This window comes from Equus caballus, chromosome 18, assembly GCF_041296265.1.
Source record: "Equus caballus isolate H_3958 breed thoroughbred chromosome 18, TB-T2T, whole genome shotgun sequence".
Taxonomy (NCBI): domain Eukaryota; kingdom Metazoa; phylum Chordata; class Mammalia; order Perissodactyla; family Equidae; genus Equus; species Equus caballus.
Window position 1 is genome coordinate 680,413 of NC_091701.1, and position 23,555 is coordinate 703,967.

At 40.2% G+C, this 23,555-nt stretch overlaps 1 long non-coding RNA gene and 1 pseudogene across 3 annotated transcripts in view; one reads left to right on the plus strand and one right to left on the minus strand.

The window, feature by feature from the left end:
• Window positions 1-23,555, plus strand: part of LOC138918830 (uncharacterized) — a 63,026-nt gene that overhangs the window by 25,532 nt on the left and 13,939 nt on the right. For 2 of the 3 annotated variants that reach the window (XR_011428644.1, XR_011428646.1), the window contains exons 2-3: window positions 12,778-12,901; window positions 13,867-14,065. This is a non-coding gene — a long non-coding RNA (uncharacterized lncRNA). Of the gene's footprint in view, window positions 1-12,777; window positions 12,902-13,866; window positions 14,066-18,550; window positions 20,433-23,555 lie in introns of those variants that run through there. The other variant, XR_011428645.1, reaches the window with a different exon arrangement.
• LOC138918711 (proline-rich nuclear receptor coactivator 2-like) lies at window positions 14,672-18,191 on the minus strand (annotated as a pseudogene).

The following is a 23,555-nucleotide window of genomic DNA, read 5'->3' on the forward strand; positions in this document are numbered from 1 at the left end:
TACATGGTCAAATGATTTTCAACAACGGTGTCAAGACCATTCCATGGGAAAGGACAGTCTTTTCAACAAATAGTGCTGGGAAAACTGGATATCCACATGGAAAAACTGCAGTTAGACCCTATCTTACACCATATACAAAAATTAATTCAAAATGGATCAAAGATCTAAATGTTAGAACTAAAATTATAAAATTTTTAGAAGAAAACATGGGGAAAAACCTTCATGATATTGGAACCAATGTTTGGCATACCAATATCTGTTCGAGTTCCTGCTTTCAATTCTTTGATGTATATACCCAGAAGTGGAATTTCCTTAGGCTGTTGTCTTGGGGTGTATTCTGGGGTGTAGGGAACAGAGTTGATTAAATGAATACACAAAGGGGATTATATATATATATATATATTTACCTTCATTCTTTCATCTTCTTTCAATCAAAGCTTCAAACAATCTTATATTTTATACACATTAAGATTAAACATTTCCACTTTTCAAGTGGACCTCAGCAGGCAGGTCCCTCTCTTCAGAAAGCAAGTTCAGTTTAGATTTTCAAGAAATTTTTATTGTGTTAAAATATACACAACATGAAGAAACTCCACTTCCAGCCTAAAGAAATGTTTCTGCGCAAACATTGTCAAAGGTACCTTCAATGTCTTCTTCAGACATTTCTTCTTGGTTTTGGTGAGAATATATTTCCCTTTTGCTCTCAGACCTCACACGTGCTCCTGGGTGTTGGATAGATTGTCGTACCTCATTGTGTAGCAACACCTGGTGCTGGAAGACAGCAGTGTCTCATTCTGAAAGGGTCTTATATGTGAGCGCTTTGTTGACATTCCTGATCTCTGACAGCTGAGAGCAGCTGCTCCTGTTGCCTCTCAGAAGGGAGGTTAAGATTTCATAATGGTCTGCAGAAAAATACTGAAGAACAAAGATATGGAAGGAGGGTCGCTGTCACTGCCTTACTCACATGCATGCTGGAGCTGTCCTCTGTGGTCCCTCTTCCTGGCAGGGGAAGCTGCCAGGATAACCCTCCACAATAAATCACCTGATAAAACGAGCTAAACCAGAGCTCATTCTCTGAGGCCCTGTAGGTGGCGCCAAACTCCAAGGAACTCATAGAATTCCAGACGGCTTCGTTTCCTCCACTCTTTAAGGAGCCTCTTCATATTGTTCTGGAAGTCCCAGAACCAGCCCTCTGATAACTGGACTGGGAAGCTTTTCACCTTATTGATTTTCAGAAGGACCTTGGTGGAGAGGAGAAGAGGGAGACTCTTCAGCCCAGCCAGATTTAGCTCCAGAGTTCTGAATCCCCCAGACACAGAGGCACCCTATAGCTCCAACCCACGTGGATATTGAAAGCTCACTTCTGACACATCTGCATTCGTCTTTGAGGCTTTTAGATGTGCATATAGGAGGCATTTGATGAATACACGTCCAGTGGGGTGTTGGGTAGACAGCATGTGATCTTTCCTGAAGTCCAAAAGTGAACGGCGGAGCTCTGTCACAGCCCTACAATGCAGGCCCTGTATGAGCTTGCAGCTTCAGTTTTGCTGAAGGTGATGATGTTGCTAAGCTTTCTCCACAGGAAGGCCCCCCTTGGCCTAGCTTCCTGTCACATCATCCTCACTTCCTTCTGAGCCCTGGCAAGTCCCAGTGACTTGAGGCCCAGATTTCTACTAACAGTCTATAGAAGGCAGCTTAGGCTTTCTCTGACATGCTCCTCAGCATTCTTCCAGCCTCCACGACCTGGTTCCAAAGCCACGCCCACGTTTTAGGTATTGTCATGGGAGTACCCTGTCCTTGTAGTTGTCTCCTGCTGAATTACTAATCTCCCAGATTTAGTGGTTTAAAACAACGCCCTCTGTCACCTCAGTTTCTGGGCTCTGGAGCCCAGCACAGTTTAGTTGGGTCCCCTGGCTCAGGCTCTCACTGCTCCTCAGATCACTCACTCAGGTCCTCTGGCTGTCGCCAGAGATATTAGTTCCTTGCCACATGGGCTTTTTTGTTTTGTTTTGTCTGTCTGAGGAAAGTTAGCCCTGAGCTAACACCCGTGTCAAAGTCCTCTATTTTGTATGTGGGTGGGGGCCACAGCATGGCTGACAAGTGGAGCAGGTCCCGGATATGAAACCATAAACCCGGGTACCAAAGTGGAGCTTGCTGAACTTAACCACTACGCCATGGGGCCAGCCCCTACATGGGCTTTTAAAGTGCTAGTTATATAAAAGAAAACATTTAATAAGTGCCTTTCATCAAGAACCACCTAAATCATCTCGTATGCAATGACATTTGGAGCTGCAAAACAAAGCTTTGGTTCAGTCCCTTGACATGCTTATATTCTGGATGGTGCAACCCTCATCCATATGTTTCTTGTGGGAGTATAAATGGGTTAAAACTTGGGAATGACAATTTATAGCAAAAACACTTTATTTATTCATTCCTGTTGATCCAATGACTGCACTGCTGTGAACTAGTCTGGTTTACCAGAAGCATTGGAATCAGCTACACACCTGGTTCCAGGGAATGGTTAACAGACTTGGAGCCTGTGTACCATAAAATATTACTGCATCGTTGAAAAGTCTCCTTTAGGGTGATTTTTAATTACATAGGAGATGCTTATGATACAATATGAAGTGTGAAAAGCATGACACAGTCTTAGACCACTTATGTAAAAGCAGAATTCTGAAAAGGTGGGAAATATATTCCACAAGGATCATTGTGGTTATTTCTGAGTAGTGCAATCATGGGTAAATTTTACTATCTCATCTACATGTTTCCATAATTTATATACTTATATGGAGTAATGTATAATATATATGTGTACATATATGTGTGTGTATGTGTATATGTGTATATCTGTTTGTATATGTGTCTCAATATATTATATAATAAGGAAGGACATTGTAAAAATATAAATGTAAGAACAATTTATAAGTGCTAGATTGTATGATTACATGTGACAAAATTTAGTAAGTCTCATGGAAAAAATGAGGTAAGACCGTGGCATTTATGAAAACTTACCAAGGAAACAACAGGATGACTTCATACCCGCTGGATATGGAACAGGTGTTTATTTCATGGAAGATTATGGCAGAGGTTTATACTGTGATTCCACAGATAAAAATGATGACAATATATTAGGATAGTGGGATTATCATGATTTTTCTTTTCTCCACATCACAAAGGGTAAAATTAAAGCAATTTCATGGTTAAAATTGTTTAATCTTGATAAAGATGTGTTTCTTTTTTCAGCAGATTGCTACTGAGAGAGGTTAGAGGAACTGAAAGGTCGTAATGTCTAATGTTTGGGGGGAAGGGGGAGCTGAGAAGAGGAGAAGTAAAAAGGAAGCTGTGATTTGTTTTAAGCAATGTTGTGGGACTCTGTGACACAATTTAAAGGGTCTAAGGAAGGGAAGTGATGCGACCAAATATGTATTTTAAGCAGATCACTCAAGCAGCACTACACAACATAGAAGAGACGGAATGGAGGGCGGCGAACGGAGGCAGAGGCCCGCAGGAGATGCGTGGTTTTCCAGGCAAGTCTGACGGCGGCTTAGCATAGGACTACAAGGACGGCAAAAAGTAGAGGACTCGCCAAGTATTGAGAAAAGTGACTTAATAAGACATGCTGATTGTAAACAACTCTACACAATATGTGGTGAAAAGTAATACAATGTTTAAAAAATTAGACTTGAAGAGGTTAATGACCTGTGCCTCCTCGCAAAATGGTGATGCTAACAGAAGGCATTTACCATGGTTTCAAAAGACGCTGGGTCTTGATGAGATCTTTGTGGTTGTCTAAACACGTTCTTTGCAATATGAGTACAAGGAAGAAAAATGTTATCCATCCTTTTCTTTTCCTGGAGTTTGGGGGCAGATGTCTCAAAACTATGGACTTGACCAATTTGCTGTATATTCCAAAGTGTTTTGAACGGGAAAGTAGGAAAAGAATCCAGTATGTAATGAGGATCTCCTATGAACCAGGCCCTCCATTTACGCAGGCAGCAAATGTCCATTGAGTGCCCTAATGTTGGTGTCGCGGCATCAAACCGCATAACAGCTTTGTTGGATGTCCTGCTATTTCTATCTTACATGTGACGAATGACACTCAGAGGGGTTGAGCTACTTCTCTATCAATAATAATAATAACGGTAGTGATGATAGTAGTTGCAGTCATAATAATCAGCACATCTATAGCAATACATGAGATAAATGCTATTATTATCTACTTTCAACAATTAAAACTGAGGCAAAGTTTTGCCTCTTGCCCAAGATCACAGAGTCAATAGACACCAGAGCTGAGAGACAGATCTGTTTGGCTCCAGAGTTCATGTTCTCAGCCCTTACAGTGGTGGTTCTCAAAGTGTGTCCCTGGACCAGCAGGGCCAGCATCCCCAGAGAACTTGTCAGGACTGCAAATTCTTGGGCCACACCAGACTCACTGAATCAGGAATTGTATTTTAACAATCCCTGCCAATGATTCTGATGCCACCAGAGCCTGAGAATACCATCATCATACTCTGCTATGGCAGCTCAATAAATAGTGCACGGCAAAATTCAGCCTTTTATCCTGGTCTGTCTGACTCTGAAGTCCATGCTGTTTTTCTACTCTACCCAGTGGAGAAATGGCTAAAATTTAAATCCTTTTAAGATATTTCACAGTCCATGAGAGACATCTTAAGAAAGAGGGAAAAAGAAAACAACAGCATTTTGCTCAGCTGTTACGTTAATTGATGTGGAAACATTTATGAGTGATCGTCATATCCTGGCACTGGGCCGAGGGCAGGGCAAGTCACCTCTCTCCAGTAAGCAGAGCAAGCCAACTCTTTGGTGCTGGGGCCAATATCTGCATAAAGGGCTAATGGGAGCACATAAGAAAGATGAACAGCTAGGGAGGTGAAGCTGGAACTGTGCCTGGAAGAGTGAGTGGGAAGCAGACGAAGGCAGGCAGGTGGAAAGGGGCATTCCAGCTAAAACATGCACATCGGCGAAGTCAAGGAAAGATGAAAGAGCAAAGCCGCCACCAGGCCTGGACAGGCGTGAGGGGGTGCTGGGGGAGGAGAGCAGATGGCTTACCAGGAACAACCTGGACACTAAGACAGGACTGGTGGACTGCCCCGTGGGCCATGGGGAGGAATGAAATGAGTTAAGCAGAAAACAGATTATTGCAAAGCTCCCACCAAGACCACCAGGTGTTGATTTCATAGAGCTGAGTTTATTCAACTTTCTGAGCAAGAGTGAGCACCATCTGGATAGCCTTGACATCGTCGCAAAGCGAGAGTGAGGGCAGGGTGCTGGAAGCGTTCAGATGGCTCTGAGGAGGGTTTAGGCAGGGACACGCCAGGATTTGTAAACAGGTGAGTTGCTGGCACAGTCTTATTTTTTGACCCCTTGAGTCTACATGGAGTCCCTGTACTGAGGGCTTATCTTGAAATATAGAGGTCTGAATGAGCTTGTGTTAGGCCAACTTGAGCTTAGACAGTTTGTCTTACACTTCATGGTTTGGTGCCGTTTATCAGTTTTGAGACTTGTACAGTTAGTTTGACAAATTGTGGTTGCAGATTCATTTCCATTATTTTGCATTTTAGAAAGGTCATCAGGCTGTAGTGTGAGGAAGGGATCAGAGGGGGATAGATGAGAGTCAGGGAGACTCATGGGAGACTTTTAAGTAGTACACAACACCTAAAGGGTGAGTTGGAACTGGGAAATCAACCGTGAGGCTGTGAGCAGGTAACAGATGGGAACAATGCAGAGGAAGCTGCAGCAGGATGCAGAGACTCAGTGATCTTGGAAAGAGGACTAGGGCAGCACATGAGAAAGGGAGGACTGGGGAGCAAAGCCAGCCTTCTAGCTTGGATGAACAGGCAGAAAAAAAACCTTGACAAAAATATAATAAGCTCAAGGGGGAATGGTTGCCTGTGGACATCCAGATGCTGTCCAGAGGACATTCACCTATTCATCTTTCAACAGAAGTTTCCTGAGCACTTGTCATGTGCCAGGCTCTCTTCTAGGTACCGAGAGAAAGGAGTGAATTGCCTCCTCCCACTGCCAAATGCCTGCCCATGTGAAGCTCACACTGGAATGAGAGGAGATCAAAGTAAACAGAACACATGACAAATGAGTGAAGTATCTGGTGTGTTAAAATGCAACGAATGCTATAGGAAAAAAATAGAGCCAGGTAAGGGGGGTGGGAATGGCAGGGAGTGGCATGCTTGTCAGTTTTAAATGGGCACTGAGGGTAGACCTCCCTGAAAAAGAGATGTCCCAGCAAAGACTTGAAGGAGATTAGACACCAAGGCGCCGCGGAGGAGGGTTCCAGGCAGTGCTGTTGGGTAAAACACAGGACATTGGAGAAGGCTGATTTTCGAGTAAGCAATGAGTAGTATTTTCATCTAAGTACAGCCCATGCAATATTGGGACATAGTTATATGAAGATTATTTGTTTATCTAAAACACACATTTAACTGGGCATCCTGTATGTTTATTTGCTAAATCAGGCAACTCAATCCCAGGCAGAGAGAAGAGCTCATGCAAAGACCCTAAGAAGGCAGTGTGCCAAGAAAAACCAAAGGCCAGTGCGGCTGGCACACTTGAGGGTGGGGGTGGGTGAGGGAGGCAGGCTCTCCGAGGCCTGGCCTGTGGCCACCGTGAGGTTGTGGCTTTAACCTTTGGGCAGCTGCTTCAGGGCTTGGGCAGAAGGGATAGGAGCTGCCCTATTTGTCAATAGGATAATTCTGGCTGAGTGAGACTAGACTGATGAACGGAGAACGGAACGCAGGATGACCTCTTGCTGACCTCTGGAAAATGGGCTGTGTGCAGAAAGGTGGGTGGTCAGGATCCTTGGCTTTTCTGTACTTCTGAAGAACATTTTAAAGTTAAGAATAAAGAAAGAAACTCAGAGTGTTTGCAGTTTCATGGGCATTTGTCTTGTCTGTCTCAAATTCAATTGTAAGCTTCTCAAGACAAAGACTGCAGTCTCCCGGCGAGGAGTTAGTAAATTTTCTCTGTAAAGAGCCAGATCGGTAAATATTTTAGGCTTTATAGGCCAAGAGGCAAAATCAATAAAATTAAGTATATACCTACATAACAAGACAGAAAACAAGTTTCCGCAAAATTTTATTAACAACATTTGAGATATAATAATAACAACCAATGTGATGTTTTGTGATACAAGGAATACTACTGAAAAGAATGGAATTATTTTGGGGCAATAACATTTTGTTAGCTGGGATTCAAAGTTAGTGTTTCCTATCACCAAAATTGATTGCAAATATTCATCTGTTACTGCTGACCTGCAATGAGATTTTACATATTTTATCCTTGAAAACGCTCTTTTACATAGATAAGAACTGCCAAATACTGATATCAATCCATAAAGATATGGTTTTAACTGAGAGTATTTATCACTCGGAAGGCACTTACAGAATCTGACTAGATTCTCCTCTTGATATTCTCTTCTTACCCTGTCATCGCTTTGCGGATCGCAGGTTAGTCACGTACAATTGAAGTGACGTGGGAGAGCCTCTATCGCACGGGGAAGTGGATGTGGACATAAGGTGAGCTCCTTTGCACTTTCATTGAGCTCCAAAACTTCTGTTTAGAAGTGTAGTTTCACCTCAGAAAATATAGCCCCAGCTCATGTGTACGGGAATGGGGCTCTTCCTCCTCGCTTTAACGTTTGACAGCACAGGAAGTCTATAAAGCAACTTCCCCTCACTTGTGATTTAAACATTAGCTGTTGTCTAAATGACTTTACTACAGTATGAGTTTCACACGTCAGCTCTAATTTCCCTTATAGTTTGAGGTTGATTTCATTAAGAAACGTTATCAAATCTGCCACCAAAGCTAGTTTCTAAACTCATCCGGTGTTTAATAATAGTGATTGAAGGTGGTGGTTCTTCTCATTCCAGAAAACTCAGTTTTAGCTCTGAGTTAAGAAAATCACAATAAAACTTGACCGCCACGAGGCTGTTAAACTACTGCACGACTGGGCAAGTCGCGATATCCAGCCTCTGTTGTGACAAAAGCTCAAATCCGAACAGAGCCCACTGTTGACACAAGTGGTGCAGTAACGCATGATGGATTCAAATAGTTTCTGCAAAGCATCTGCTGTTGAATAATAAAATAAACAACCATTTACTTTAAAGACTTTACATTTTCAGAAACTTGGTGAATTTGTCCAACCAAGCCCTTTTCTGCTCCACAAGGATGTTTAGCACCAGCAATTGTAACACATCTGAACAGTTTCCACGCCGGTTGTACTGAATCAGCGTTTTCTCAACCTCTTTGAAAATGTTCTTGCTCCACACACACCAGCCATAGCCTAATTCTTCGGGCACGTCAAACTCAGTCTTGGTTTCTCCAGTAAACAGCACCGCGCAGCACCAGCAATGCCGTTGGGCTTATCAAGAGCCAAGGAAAACCACTGGACATCTTGCGCCTTATTTTAATCAACTATTAACGTTGCTCCCAATGTCCTCAACTCTTCAAGGAACTGTGACAGCCAGAAGGCTAACCGTCTTAAATAAGTTCATTTCTCTGGACACATTTCTTCAGCCACTGCAATAAAACGCAATATAATGAACTCCCCATCAGTAAATGACTTTTCTTGTCTCACATTTGGAAACCTACATTGGTTGCAGCATCATTTTTATTTTTGTGAAGAAATCCTGCTGTGATGAGCTATTTTATTTTAAATTTTCTAATTTTTCTTATTGTTGCCTTCCTGTGAATTGGGAGTGTTGTGATGAACACTTAATCTGGTAATGCCAAGACCTATTTTATTCTTTTTAGCACAGTGGCACTGCAGAATAAACACAATGTTTTGCCATCTAATTGGAAAACAAAATAATCCACACTTCAATGTGCCTTAAAAATGAAACATTTGGAAATCCGCTTTTCTTTCTTTGTTTTGATATGATGGGCATGTACTAGTAACAAAAAGTAGATGTAATGTCACAGCACAACAGCATGCATGGCAGTGGAACAGCTGTCACGTTATAACTGAGTCGGTGCAGTTTTGAGTGTACCCAGCAGCTATTCAAAGTGAGAAGGGTGCCACCTCCAGTGTCCGTCTCAAATACTCAATTCTGCTGTCGTGGTGCAACAGCAGCCATAGACAGCAGGTAAACAATTGAGCATGGTTGTGCTCCAATAAAGCTTTATTTATGGACATTGAGACAGGAATTTCATTTAATTTTAATGTGTCATGAAATATTATTGTTAAGAAGAATAATTTTTTCAATCACTTAAAAATGTAAGAACTTGCTTAGCTTGCAGATTTGGCCTATGGCCTGTTGTTTGCTGCACTCCCTTTTCCTCCAGGGCGGAGGATAATCATAAAATGCATATCCAAGATGCTTAATTGTCTGAGTATGTTGCTTATTTGAACTTTGCTATCAGAATTGCTCTGTGGAGAGAAGAAATGGCACTTATTGCTGTGTATACGACACGGACACACAAGAAATTATGAAATAAGTTGACAACAGTGACTCCACTTTGTGCCCTCGACTCCTTTTTGTTGAAAATATGAAACTGTGCTGACCTTGCTGACTTGCCAAAAGAGAGTCATTTGCTGAGAAAGGACTTGCTGAAGGACTGTGCAGAAATACACTTTTTCTGGTAACAACAAGGTGACCTTGAGTAAGTCAATGGACTGTAACATAAATTGGCCCTCCCTAACAAAGAACTGGGGGAATTGTGCTGGGCTGTCCTTTCTGCTAATAAAACCCCTGGCTTGTACTCCTCAGGGGAACACTTTTCTGGCTGCTGCTGGAAGATATGTTCCCCGAATTGTAAATCTAAGACCCCAAATAAATGGTTTCCTTTTGCTTGGCAGTTGCCTCCGTTTTCTAAGTTGACATATTTGGTATCAGAAACATGGAATCTGAAGCTACTTTGCTCTTGTTTCCGGGGCTGCTGTTGGTTTCAAACTAGATACCTGCATGAGCTCCTTCCTGTCATCTCCCTGATGGTCCCAGGCCCAGGTAGTTAGCTTTTCTTGGTCCTGAACCTCCCACCTTTGTTGAGGTTCTGGCTTTTATTCTGGGTGTCTTTTGTAACCAGTTTAAGAGAATTAACTTTCTCTTTTGGTAAGCATGTACTTGTAGTGGGAAGTATGCAGTCAAGGACTGCTATGTGGACAAACCCCCTGTTGGGGCTTCCGCTTTGGGAAGTACTCAGTCTAAGACTGCTACAGGGGCTTAACCCCTGTTTGGGACACCTGCTGGATTTGTGTATAAAAATTATGGGCCCTCTGTGTAAATTTTTAGAGAAATAGCAGTTGTATAGCGGGGTGATTTAAAACTTGCTTAGCCCAAATAGGGCTCATTGGAAATATCGAAATTAGTTTATTTGTGTTCATGTTTGGAGAATAAGAGATCCAAAACTAAACAAGGAGAATGGGAAGCTTATTTTAATAGGTATGCTGAGGTCTCCAAAAGAATTCAAGACTCTAAAATTGCTTCCCTAAGAGATACCTGTCTCTAAATTGACTATAGCTAATAAAAATCTTTCTGAGCACTTATCTTCTCAAGAAAAAGATCTCGAGGCTGCTTTGCTTTTACTTTCAGCCTCAGTTCCTCCCTATTCACATCTCTCCAAGCTGCCTTGCTGTCCACTGGAGACCATGCCCTCTTCTGACTCTTTTGCTCTAACAGCACCTTTCCAAACTAAGTCAGATGATTCTGGAACTTTCTGGACTTCGTACGCTCCTTGGTCAAAAACAGAACTTGGAGACAATACCAATGCTTTCCCAAAGGTTACTGAGGATCCTTACAGCATGCAAAGAAAAAAGAAAAAAGTTTAGTAAAAATCTTTGGCCATTTGAGCAGATAACCTTAACTTAGTCCATCTGTGAGAAACACAATTTGGATCTAACTATTCTTTTGAGTTTTGTACCTGAGACATGGCTAAAATTTTTGAAGCTTTCTGTTTGTGTCTCTCTGTATGTCTATGTATGTGTGTCTATATATATATATTTTTCTACCTCCAGATGGAATTGCCAAAATTAAACATTTATATAAATTAAGTATTCCTAAAACTCTCAGAAATACAGAAACTAACCCAAATGTTTTTCAAGTTCATTTGTTCTGAGAAAAGCTTTGATAAATAAAAGATGGCTTAAATTTGTTGGTTTAATAAAAACAGGCAAGTCTTCAGAGTCATCAGCACTGAATGTAGTACAAACGTACAAATTTTTCTGCCTGAGTTTATTGATTGAGTGGGCTCTTGCTGTTTCTGTATTGGAATTTGTTGGCAGGGGGAATGACTTGTGATGATGGTTAACTACTTAAGGTCTAATCCAAACATAATTGTTAAAAACAAGTGTTTAAATAAATGTAAACAAGATAAAAGCTTATATAAGTTAAGCTAAATAATGGATACTCATTGAAAATCTAAACCATTTCCACATAAGATGGTATACTGAGACATTGATTGTTAAACATAAATTTGTCTGGTTTTGACTTTTTAATGTTTTTACAGAGAGACAAAAGATATTTCGGTCTACCAATAGAGATGTTTTATGCCACGTTGCAAAGTTTGCTGTAAAGAGAAACATGCTTCTAGAAATTACAAAACATGTTTATGAATTTGCTAATCTACTATAGGATGTCGATACATAATAATTCACAATTGCCTGCTTCTAGTTTTTACCGGAAAGAAAGATTACAAATAGTTCAAAAAGTTGGAAGAAGAGTTGAGAATACAAAATGAACCAAAGAGAAAATGTCAGAACTCTTAGAGTAATAAACATAAATTAACTCTGTGCACACTGTGTGTGGATGCTGAGAGAACGCGGCAGAGCAGCATGCACCTTTGACAGAGGAGAGCTTTTCCTACTGTGGGAGGATCGACTGTTGCTCCTTATCTTTCAAACTATGGTCATAGACCATTGATAAATTATGATTAATTTTTATTTAAATAGAAAATGTGCATGGTATCTACACATCAATATAGATAAATGGACAATATGTCTTCAATTTTATCTATAATTCATAAATTTGTTTATTATATATAAATGAAAATAATTTCATAAAGTACAAAATAGAATGCATGTATGGAATATACTAAAAATGGAAATACATGTCTGTTTACTGAATTTTTATTTCAGTTACTTATATGGTTTTACATATGTAGGTATATGCTGGACCATAATATGCACTATGTTTCTCGTTGTGGAATGATCCAACATGTTTGAAAGCCACTGGTTGAGTAATAGAAGTGTCTGTGCAGCCAGATGGAGAGGTCAATACAAGAACCACCACCTTTTCTGTCCTGCACACACACAGCGATGACTCCTCAAGGCCAGGCTGGAATCCTTCTCTGATAGGCTCATACTTTGTTGCCCTGTCTTTTCAGATTTACAGCCCGGCAGTAATCTTTGTTTAGAAGAATTTCCCCCATTTCTTATAACGACTTGCATGACTGAGAATTCTGGGGGGTGGCTTCCGAGATATTTGTAGCTCTGCCATCAGTTTAGAAGTTGTTGTTCCATCTTTCAAATCTTTATTCTGCCTGCTCCTTCTAGAGGAACTCTCTTGGCAATACCGAGGGGATGTTGTTGCCTCTGCCTGTTCTCTCATTCCCAGTCTAGCAATGTCAGGATGAACCTGTGGACACAAGTGAATCTCATACTGTAATTTCCAAAAAACGTACGATTTAACTATATTATATATAAGGAGTTTATATTCATTAATGTAATGCAAAAGCAATCACACTGTCCTCTAAGAGTAAAATCTCTAATTATTCTGTAACAACTGCCTTCCATCATTTCTTTTCTAGATAAGCTTTGTGAGTTTTTAAAATTGAGAAAGTGACTGTATGTGAAAAGAAGACAATACAATATGAATTTTCGGTAAGAGAAGGTATGAAGAATGAAGATGCATTTTTTGTTAAAGGAAAACAGGTAATTCTGCACGAAAACAAAATGACTGTTCCAAAATAAGAAAGAAGAAGATAAGGCAAAACCCAAGTAGATGTAAAAAATTGTAGAAGATTTTTGAAAAAAGAATCTTTATTTTTTTGGAGGGGGAGAAAAAGCAATTTTGTTTTTTAATTTCATGCTTCAAATTCACGTATGTACATTAAGTGCTAATTAAACTAATGTTTAGGATATCATTACTTGACTTGGGCAGTCTTATCTTATCTGAATTTATTTGGAGAAATACAGCTTAGCCACTCTGCTTAAAAATATCTAAAAAAGCTGCCAAATTAGAAAATAGGGTACTTACAATCGGAAATTTTTAATTGCCACACACATACACATTTTCTTTTAATTTACTATTGGGTTAACTGTTAAACTTAGCATTTATCTTTAAGGTAAGTAAAACATGTTTACAATGTAGTATGTAAGAAATTACATCTTTTGCATAAGTGGTCTCTTGCGTTGCACTTGCTGGTGACAAAAATACACTAGCATCATACAGCAAAGTATATTCGTATCATAGGTTACAAAAATTGTCAAAAGCCAAGATGAATCTTTAAGGTTAGAGGGACTCTTTAATAGTTAATCTTTGGGCCTAAGGAAGAAAAATTAAAATAGTCCCATACTGCATTTCACATTTTTAAAAAATAGGAAGTGTTTTAGAAGCATAAAACCTTTTCAGTTATATAAAACTTACTATACTAGAATTTACTTTGAAATATAGCTCACAATCTAATCAATTATAACATACATACACTAGCACAAGGGGAAACTTAAAAACAGATTATTTTGGGCCTTTAATATTAGGCCATAGTATGAAAGAGTCCAGGGTCTTATATTCAGCAACTTCACGCTAAAATATTCTATTTTTGTAGAATAAACGCCAACAAAGCTTTACATATGCTGCAAGTTTATTACATATATTTACATGGCTCTTTATTTCCTAGGTACTTAGAGCTTTCCTATTGCACCGCTGCCCACCTTAAGCAAGCTTCACAGGAGGATCTGAGGCCAGACGGCTGTCCGAGCAGCTTGTGCACGCCCGCACGGCACAGATGGATTTTGAAAGCTACTCAGTGACCACCAAGTACTGCCTCTGTTAAAACGGCTTTGGTGTGTTTGTTGGCGGACGCCTCCCCACTGCAGGTAAGAAACAATGCCATTGGGGTAAACGGCCTCATTCTAGGAAGGTCCACGCGCCCTTTCCACACTCGCCGCCACACAGCTGGCTCCAGCGTAACTATCCTCTGAGAGCAGTCCACTTCTTCGTTCGGCAGCGCACCAGGGTGTTGGCAAATTGCTGGTCTGGGTGCTTCTAGGACATTAAACTTTCAAATACTCAACTAGTTTTCAATCCTTCTATGTCTTAACTAGATGCTTATAATCAGATTCTCTAGCTTTCAACAAGTAAATCTACTGATCCATGAATGATAATATTAAATTAGTATTTTCCTCCAACAAGCAATAGAAAAAGCTGATTTCTTTACCATTCTTCAGATCTAAACTTGGCTGGTTTCACTTGAGTTACCTTCTCGAGAACACTTGGTATCAAGCACAGCTGGCGATATTCAGCCATTTTAAGTTGTCCTGACGCTGCCATTACGTCACGGTGCACACAACACAACACAAGGAAGATGAGGTCTAATTATGTTTTCTACATTAATTAGCAGTTCTACACAAATAGATTAATTCCCTGGTGAACTTGGTCTGAAGCAACTGACAACTACCCTTAAACATAACTAAATTTAAACATTAGTACTTTACCTTATTTTGTACTTGTACTTTAAGTAAGATTTTACGTTGAAATGTCATTACCATATCAGAAGGATTAAAGGAAAGGAACCCAGTGGCTCAGCGGTTTAGGAAGAATACTTGGTGACCACAGCTCACTAAATCTGACTTCAGCGTAGTTCTGACTAGTTTAAGACTTAAAAAGTAAGCTGGGACTTGTAAGCTAGAGTTCAATTTTGATTACTTGAAAAATTTTGGTTCTTGCCTCCATTTGCATGGCCATGCAGCTGATGCTGAGTTATAAGTATGTGCTCTTTCTTTTTTCTTATGAGCGATCTTCATCTGGGAGTTATGATCCTTGGTCTTCTGTCTGTCACACTGTTGTTGGTTCTTCCTAACACTTCCAGATTGAGGGGCTGGAAGGTTACGCTCTCCCCATCACCCATCTTCAGCTTCTTTGTCACCTGTCAGGCTGCTTTTCAGCTTGCAGGATTTCCACCTGCTGTCCTCTCCCTCCCTGCCAAGCCCAGGATATCGGATGTTCCTTTCTCATGGATCCTTGCCTTTATCTCAGTACAGAAGTTTTCACAGGCCAATCTGCTAAGTCCACCCTAGGAGCTGAGGCCAACATCTGAGTCTCCTCAGCACACAAGTTTGAGAGAAGTTCTAGCGACTTCAAGCTCACTCGGGACTATGGTGGCGGCTCCTGCTCCGTGTGGAAGCTCCCTCCCCTTCCAGGGAGAGACAGACACAGAAGGAGCAAAGCCCATGAGCACTCATGAGCTAGCTTCCAACCACCTCAGCTTCCCAACCCGACCTCCGCCTCCTGCCTCTACTGACAAAATGGGGGTGGTGGCAAGCACCGAAGAGAGGCCCAAAAAGAAATCTTTAAAAAGATCTTTTAATACGTAGTCAAGCTGGCTAAGATTAAAATGAATTTACTTAAAAATGAATTTTAATATCGAGGACACGGGTGCAGGGGGCAGCCCAGTGGTGTAGTGGTTAAGTTCAGGATCTGAGCTTCAGTGGCCAGGGTCACTGGTGTGAGTTCGGTTTGGATCCTGGGAACAGACATATACACTGGTCATCAAGCCATGCTGTGGTGGCATCCAACATACAAAATAGAGGAAGATTGGCATAGATGTCAGCTCAGGGCCAATCTTCCTCACCAAGAAAAAGAAGAGTCCACTGGTGAAAATTAGAATTTGGTTTTTCTCTATTGAAAGACAAAGTCGTCTCAGATTACTGATCTGCATTTAACAATAAATTATAATAAAATTTCTTTACCTATAATGTAATCTGTCTAGAAAAAAACATTCTGTGTTTTGTCTTTATCAGATCTTTGATACTTAGAAAAACTGAATTTTCTCAATATTAAAAGAACTCCATTTTGCTTACAACTATGTAATCTGTATTCACCTTAAAATCTCTTTGTCACTTTCGTTAAATGGATAATTAAGTACTATTTCATAAAAAATCATAAAAATCAAATGTTTAAAAACTTTTCTATTTTTTGATAAACTTCCCCAAAATCAAACTCTAAATAAAGTCTTTTTGACCTGAGAGATATTAGAATAATTAGGCTTATTTGATACGTGAAATTGCATGGGAAGTTTGTTAAATAAGGAGTACTACTAAACCTTCTTTACATTGTGTCTGTTTTGGTATATGCCATAAGTATTCCAGAAATTATGTAAAATTCCTGGAAATCTGATATGTTCTAATAAAATGTTATCAATCATAATTCCAATTATTATCTTAAAAAGGTGTATGGCACAAAAATAACCAAACTCTTTGGTCAATTGCGTTATAGTGAACTCTCAGCAGAACTTTAATAATGGACATTTTTTAGTCTTTTGTAGTTTATAAACAGTTATTGTTTTACTCTGATGCTTTGGCAAAAATTGTGCCTGCAAAAGTGTTTCATCTTCAAAGAGATTCATAGAAAAGACTTTGACAAGTACTCTGGAATACAGGTTTTATAACTTCAGGATTATAAGACTGAACTGGGTGAAAATTTCTAAAATCTTAATAGGACACTGATTGCTTTGATGTTTTGTTTTCCAGATTTAAAGGACCCCTTTTTCTCCTCTCCTTTAAGCTATCTATAACTTACGGCAATTTGATAAAGTGTATCTTGGCAACAAAGGTTAAAACATTTATCTTTGTCTCCCTACTCGATCCTTCCAGAGTTCTTTTTTTTTCAATTTTCGGATGTATATCATATTTCGAATTCTGTGTAGATTACATCGTGTTCACCACCCGAAAACTAATTATAGTCCGTCACCTCACATGTGAGCCTCATCACCCCTTTTGCCCTCCCGCCCTTCCCCTATGGTAACCTGCAATCCAATCTCCAATGCTATGTGTTTTTTTGTCATTGTTTTTATCTTCTACTTATGATTGAGATCATATGGTACCTGACTTTCTCCCTGTGACTTATTTCACTCAGCATAATACCCTCAAGGACCATCCACGTTGTCACAAATGGTTGGATTTTGTCATTTCTTATGGCTGAGTAGTAGTCCATCGTGTATAAATACCACATCTTCTTTATCCATTCGTCCCTTGATGGGCACCTAGGTTGCTTCCATGTCTTGGCTATTGTGTATAATGCCGCAATAAACATAGAGGTGCAAGTATCTTTATGCCTTTGTGTTTTCAAGTTCTTTGGATAAATACCCAGCAGTAGGATAGCTGGATCATATGATAGATCTATCCTTAATTTTCTGAGGATACTCCAACCTGCTTTCCATAGTGGCTGCACCAGTTTGCACTCCCACCAGCAGTGAACAAGGGTTCCCTTCCCTTCCAGAGTTCTGAAGCTCTTAATAAACATTATTCTCATAACAATATATGTATTTGCATACACTCAATAAGAATCTGTTCTCTGTATAACAGGATGCCCAGAGCACCTTGCCCCTGCTTGCTTTGACACACAGCAGATAAAAGGGGATACACTTCAAGTTTTTTCAATACTTCAAAGCCCTAACCAAATCCATAGAGAATAATCATGCTTTGGTAGAACGATATCTTCCACAATGTGCTCCTGGGAGACCAGACATTGTAATCTGCTGCCCAGAGCTTTTGTCTAGTGGAAAAGACATCATTAGAAAGAGTCCCTCCAATCTCGCTAGAAGGGACCTGATCAGGTCCTGTTAACCAATGCTTGCATTGCCAAACTTCAGGGAGTAGACTCAGATTCACGTGTCATATCTAAAGAAATCACCAACCCTGACGGGGCCTGCACACCAACTGGTGACCTGGAAGTAAGATTTCCAGGAAATGAAGTGGATGAGAGCTGAGCAGACAGCTTTCCCAAGTTTCTGGACCAGGCCTGTATATTTTCTGTCCTTTCTCATAGAATAATTTGTTCTTCTCTTTGTAATTTTCTCTTAATCATCCTACTGGGGGAACTCTTATCTACTCTTCTGTGTACTAAAAGCGCATGACTCCATTTGTAACTTGTACCTTTGTGCTCCTTCTTGTGGATCTCTTTACACAAAGTGAAGAACTCCAAGTATGGTTTTATGTTTGGCATCTTAACCTAGAAAGCATCCCACAGATCCTTTGGGAGGCTGCACACGAAGGATTGCTGGATTGAAGTATTCGGGCTATTTGTCGGGTATCTTAATGCTTTTTGCTTAATGCACACAGTAGGAATTCTTAGGTGCTGGTAAAACTCTATGAAATCAGAAGAACTCACTGATGTTATGTTGGTTATTGCCTTATGAATTGAATCTCGTGCTTAGTCAACATATCAAACCACCTTTCTTTAAGTTCTTCTTATAATGGCTTTTGCTATTAGGGGTAATTTTGGCTCTCAGGTTGGCCTTTTATCTTTCCTCATAACCTCATTACTGTCATGCCTTATCACACCCTTTTGTTCCTACACTGCAGAAACTTTCTGATTCCACACTCACTGATTGCTGGATCTGTGCTACAGCATGATATGCCTGAATTAGTGGCTTGGCCACTATCCTCACAAGGATGGAGAAGTTTATCTGGTCAAAATGCTGGCTTCTCCTTTGGGCTTTTTGAATCCACCTACAAGCTTCCCTCTAGGAAACAGGCCCTCGATGTTACTACCTTCCACTGTGTACCTCTTACTCGTAAGAGAATACTCCTTACTCAGATTTGGATACTGACCAAAAACCTTGCCCTCTGTTTCAAAAATATTAATGGAACTGGAAGAAGTTTAGGTTATTTTCCATTGAATGTTTGTAACTATACACTCTAATGTGATTTAGATGATTGTTGTTAATAATATGCATCATTATGTTAACCAAGTGTTTACTAAAAAATTGCAACCTCTACTGTAACCCACTCAACCGCACAGCTTGTGTTTATGTGGATGACCGTGTTAGACGTTGTCATCAGGAAGAATTTTATGGATCAGAAGATTTAGAGGAGATTGCTATTGACTCTTTCACAAGACCTCCCGCTGAAGGACTGAGTGGAAGCCGAGCGGGTAATCAAGCCACTCCAGCCTCCAAGGACGAGTGTTGCTCTGTCGATGTTTTTTTCTGGAAAAATCATGAGCAAGATGGGAAATGTGAAACGAGTTGACAACAGTGACTCCACTTTGTACCCTCGACTCCTTCTTGTTCAAAATATGAAACTGTGCTGACCTTGCTGACTTAGCAAAAGGGAGTCATTTGCTGAGAAAGGACTTGCTGAAGGACTGTGCAGAAATACACTTTTTCTGGTAACAACAAGGTGTCCGTGAGTAAGCCAATGAACTGTAACATAAATTGACCCTCCCTAACAAACAGCTGAGGGGATAGTTCTGGGCTGTCCTTTCTGTTAATAAAACTCCTGGCTTGTACTCCTCAGGAGGGACACTTCTGGCTGCTCCTTGAAGGTATCTTCCCCGAGTTGCAATTCTAAGACCCCAAATAAGTGCTCTCCTTTTCCTTTGCAGTGCCTCTTTTTCCTAAGTTGACAAACTGCTAGAAGAGATGGATCCCACAGAGATGGGTGCTTCCATCTGACGGGAGAGGAAGATCCACTTTTTTATCCTCTTGGTATTCTTTGGACTTTTTAACTGTGTGCTTGAATTTGACAATTATTAGAAAAGGAGTGGGAGAAACTAGTATCAAGGGATTATTTCTTGATGTTCCTGACTTTGAATTTTTCAGGCCTCACTATAGATGATTGTTTTAGTTCGTTTACCAAAAAACAATATATCCTTTTGTGTGTATTTTTTCATAAATGGTATCAGTCTCATTGTATTGTTCAGCAACACGATTCTTAGTCCATTTTAAAGAAGACTTCAAGTAAACTAATGTAGATTGAAAATATACATCTTCTTTATTTCAAATCCCCACTAAAATGACAGTCAATGAAAAAGAAAAGTATTGATTACAAGAACACAAAGAATGGAAGAAATTTCTCTAAGAGAAAAGATGAGTCTAAAACATCATCTGATAGTTTTGGAGAACTGTCTGCGGCCGGCATACGTTCGTGGTGGGCACCCACAGGTATGTATGCATGGCTGCAAGACGGTTGTTACCTTGAAGGAGAGTTAAAGATGCACAAGAAGAAAATGAAAGATCAAATATTACATGGCTCCTGTGTAACATAATAAAAATAAAACCCAAGGAATATTGACTTAACCAAAAGAAAAAAGAGTTTACATCAGAAGGATGGAGAGAGAGGAATGTATGTGTGAGTGGAGTAAGAAAACTAAATCTTAATCTTCCTTAGCAAGAAGTCAAGAAATAAATGTAAAACATCAAGCAACAGCAGAATAAACACATTGCATAGAAAGTTGACACTCTAATTGGATTGTTGGGTTTTTTTTGTCGTTGAGCTGTATGAGTTCTTTGTATATTTTGGATATTAACCCCTTATCTGATATGTGGTTTGCAAATATCTTCTCCCAATTGTTAGGTTGTCTTTTCGTTTTGTTGATGGTTTCCTTTGCTGTGCAGAAGCTTTTTAGTTTGATGTAGTCCCATTTGTTCATTTTTCCTTTTGTTTCTCTTGCCCGGTCAGACATGGGACTTGAAAATATGCTGCTCAGACCAATGTCATAGAGCGTACTGCCTATGTTTTCTTCTAGAAGTCTCGTGGTTTCGGGTCTTACATTCAAGTCTTTAATCCATTTTGAGTTGATTTTTGTGCATGGTTTAAGGGAATGGTCTACTTTCATTCTTTTGCATGTGGCAACAATCCAATTAGAAAATGGGCGAAAGATCTGAACAGAGATTTCTCCAAAGAAGATATACAGATGGCCAACAGGCATATGAAAAGATGCTCAACATCATTAGCTATCAGGGAAATGCAAATCAAAACTACAATGAGGGTATCACCTCAGTCCGGTCAGAATGGCTATAATGAACAAGACAGGAAACAACAAATGTTGGAGAGGGTGTGGAGAGAAGGGAACTCTTGTTCACTGCTGGTGGCAGTGCAAACTGGTGCTGCCACTATGGAAAGCAGTATGGAGTATCCTCAGAAAATTAAGGATAGATCTACCCTATGATCCAGCTATCCCACTGCTGGGTATTTATCCAAAGAACTTGAAAACACAAAGGCATACAGATACTTGCACCCCTATGTTCATTGCGGCATTATACACAATAGCCAAGACATGGAAGCAACCCAGGTGCCCATCAAGGGACGAATGGATAACGAAGATGTGGTGTTTATACACGATGGACAACTACTCAGCCATAAGAAATGACAAAATCCAGCCATTTGTGACAACGTGGATGGTCCTTGAGGGTATTATGCTGAGTGAAATAAGTCAGAGGGAGAAAGTCAAATACTGTATGATCTCACTCATAAGTAGAAGATAAAAACGACAAAAAAACCCAAACTACATAGCATTGGAGATTGGACTGGTGGTTACCATTGGGGAAGGGGGGAGGGGGGAGGGCAAAAGGGGTGATTAGGCTCACATGTGAGGGGATGCACTATTATTAGTGTTTGGATGGTGAACATGATGTAATGTATCCAGAATTTGAAATATGATGTACATCCAAAAAAAATAAAAATTAAAAAAAAAAGAAAGTTGACACTCAAGAGTAGTGGGCAAAAGACGAAAAAGCACAACCAGAGGCACTCACAGCTAGAATATACAACTATGTACTGGGGGGCTTTGGGGAGAAGAGGAGGAGAAAAAAAAGCGTAGTGGGCAGTGGGACAAAGGACACAAATAGTACCATCTCACTTTTACATATTTTGTATATATACTGATTCGACACAAACCAAAAATAACTTTCAGACAGTAAATAAAAGAGTATAAGCAGATGGCACCAGACAATTGATCTGATTTCTTTGGTCATCCTCTGTAGCCAGGCCTCCCCAGATGGAAAAAAATAATCATTGAAAATTATAAGTGCATGGTTCAGGCTCTGATGGCACCTGCCAGCCAGCCCAAGCAAGCTCCTGTCCCCTGGATAGTCTTCTGTCTGGACTCTGTGCACACTGCCGGCTCCTGTCTTGGTTTTATGGCAGCTCCTTCTTCATCTCTTCTCTGGACTGCCTTTCCTATTTACCTCTTAGAGGTTCTTTCTCTTGTCTTATAAATGGGCACTTGGGGGGTTTAATCTTTTGTTTCTCCATAGCCTTACCAAAAACATGTATTGTCAAACTTTTGGATTTTTGCCAGTCTAATAGCTCAGATAACGTATGTCAGCATAATTTTCATTAGAATTTCTCTTATTGTGAATGAGGTTAACCACATTTTCATAGATTTAAGGTCATTTAATTTTTTTCCCAATAAAGTGTCTATTCATATCTTTATTTTTCTTTGGCTTTTATTTCTTAACTCTTAGAATCCCTCTCTATGTTAGAGTGATTGACCTTTTTATTTTTCTTTTGACACTACTTAGCATTTTTATTAACCGTGTAGAAGTTTTGTTTTTTATATAGCAAAACTTGTCTTTTATGGATTCCGGATTTTGACTTAGAGTTAGAAAGATCTTTTAATTCTAAGGTTTTAAACCACTCTATGAATGTGGCTGCTACCCTGTGCAAACTATTAGATGTCTGGTATTGGGGTATTGGCTACTCACCTTCACAGTGACCTTAACAGAGCCACACACAGAGATGAAAATACCTCCGCGGAGCCGCTGGCACACACAGTGAGGCCCCGCCCTCCAGCCCCGGGCTCCAGTCTCTCCTCTGCACTGACCACCCACACCATACCCTGTGTTTCAGGGTCTGTTTGCTTCTCTTCCCCTCAAAGCTTGTTGCTTCCTGAGGGCAGGAGCTGGTGTTTTCAGCTGTGCTCTCAGTGCCTATAGCAGTGCTTGACTCACAGCAGACACAGGTAGAAGCTTTGTCAGCAGGTGGACAGACGAATGAGTGTCAGTCCCTCTAAAACTGTTTTTATTTAGGCCCCCTTGAAAATTTTAAATACATTTTCATCAATGAACAAAACTGTGTCTGTATTTTTTCACTCTTTTAATTACTTGGACTGAATAACAAATCACCACAAAGTTTATTGGCATAAAATAACCTTTTATTATGCCCATAGAATTTGGACAGAGCACAGCAGAGATGACTCCACACGCCTGGGGCCTCGCTGGGGACTGGAATCATATGAAGCCATGTTTATTTATGTCTGGTGAAGGTTCTGGCTGGAGGCTAGAGGCCTCAGCTCCTCTTCATGCCATCTCTCTGTAGGACCTAGTCTGGGTTTCTCCAGAGCAATGTCCCAAAACCACAAGCCAGGCAGAATTTATATTCATAACCTACCATCACTTCTACCATACTCTCTTAGTTGGGACAGTCACAAGTCCCCACCCAAATTCAAGGGGAAAGGACTTAAACCCCAGCTTTCCTTGAAAGGAGTGCTGAAGTCACACTGGGAGAGCATGTGAGATGAGCACATTGTTGCAGTCATTTAGAAAATATCACCTGCTACTTTAACTTTCTAAGCCTTTCATTT